The sequence below is a fragment of the Myotis brandtii genome, unplaced genomic scaffold (genome assembly GCF_000412655.1).
Source record: "Myotis brandtii unplaced genomic scaffold, ASM41265v1 scaffold8, whole genome shotgun sequence".
Lineage (NCBI taxonomy): Eukaryota > Metazoa > Chordata > Mammalia > Chiroptera > Vespertilionidae > Myotis > Myotis brandtii.
This window is the reverse complement of record NW_005371219.1, coordinates 7,534,805-7,535,978: the sequence shown is the minus strand read 5'-3', so window position 1 is coordinate 7,535,978 and position 1,174 is coordinate 7,534,805. Positions and strand designations below refer to the sequence as shown.

Here is a 1,174-nt window from a genome sequence, read left to right as displayed (position 1 = left end):
TTGTTGTTTCCAGATGCAGGTTTACTCCCAACCCCACCACCAGGACCACAGGGCAACCCTCTGCCCTGTCCTCATAGACAGGCTGCCTTCCCAGCCAGTCCCAGCCACCTCCCCTCCCACCGGCTGTGTGACCCCACAAAGACAGGGAAGCCTGAATGAGGACCCTAAAATCAATAAGTAACAAAGGAAGGGTCCGTCCCACCTATATTTTCATGAAAATGCCACCTATCCCAGGGAACAGTTTTGCTGGGAAGTGATCAGGTAACAGTGCACACACAGCACAATATGAACAGCAATGGAAATAATATAAGGAGAAAATCACCCGTAATCCAGTCCCTCTAACAAGTGAAATATTTTTATTATCTTTACTCCCTTCTAGCCCCTGCCCAAATACACTTTACACTTACGCTTAACAGAGCTTCAATCACAGGGCATGTGCAGCTGGATAATCTTTTTTCATTGTCATTGCAGAGGATTATAAACGTTTCGCCCTGGTTGCTGCTTAGACAGAGCGTATTGCTTACAGAGCAAACACACCAGGCCTTGAACAAATACGGCTCGCGGCCCGCCCCTCCTCCCACCCACCGCGGAAGTTCTTGTACAATTCCTTCTAACCTGACTTCTCTGCTGGTGGAAATTCCTTTTCAGCCCAATATGACCATCAGATTTATGGGAGTCGTAAAAAGTTTGATGATTAAACCGAATTCATTTGGAGCTGGGAAAATACTCAAAACACATTTTTCTGTTGTGCGTAAGACATCAAATGCACATGAAACCTGGACTGCTCATCTTTCCCTAAAGCCAAGAGCGTATCACTGCAAGTATTTGCAGCCATCCCCAGTCCTGGTTCCACCCTGAGCGGCTCTGAGGGCAGCTGCCCCACGCCCTCCGTTCCTCTGGCTTGGAGATATGGGAGGAGATCCAGTGCCAGACCAGGCAGTGCAGAGGCTGCTCAAGTCTGGTCAGACTGTTGAGGTGGAGTAACTCCCAAAATGGCTCTGGGTCTCCCAACTCACTTCCGCTTGGGCTACATATCAGGCACAGTGATCCATTTCCACGGTCCTTCTTTTCCCGTGGCCGGGATGTCCTCTCGAGTAGAAAGCTATCCCTGTCCTCACAGGAAGTTGTTGAGCGGTTCAGATAAGCTGGCATGCTGGTATCTCAGCAAGTGTGC

The 1,174-nt window shown here is 49.4% G+C and overlaps 1 protein-coding gene across 1 annotated transcript in view; it reads left to right on the top strand.

The window, feature by feature from the left end:
- LOC106723606 (coiled-coil domain-containing protein 162-like) overlaps positions 1-1,174 on the top strand; it is a 29,451-nt gene that overhangs the window by 22,269 nt on the left and 6,008 nt on the right. The gene's annotated exons all lie outside the window — the stretch shown is intronic.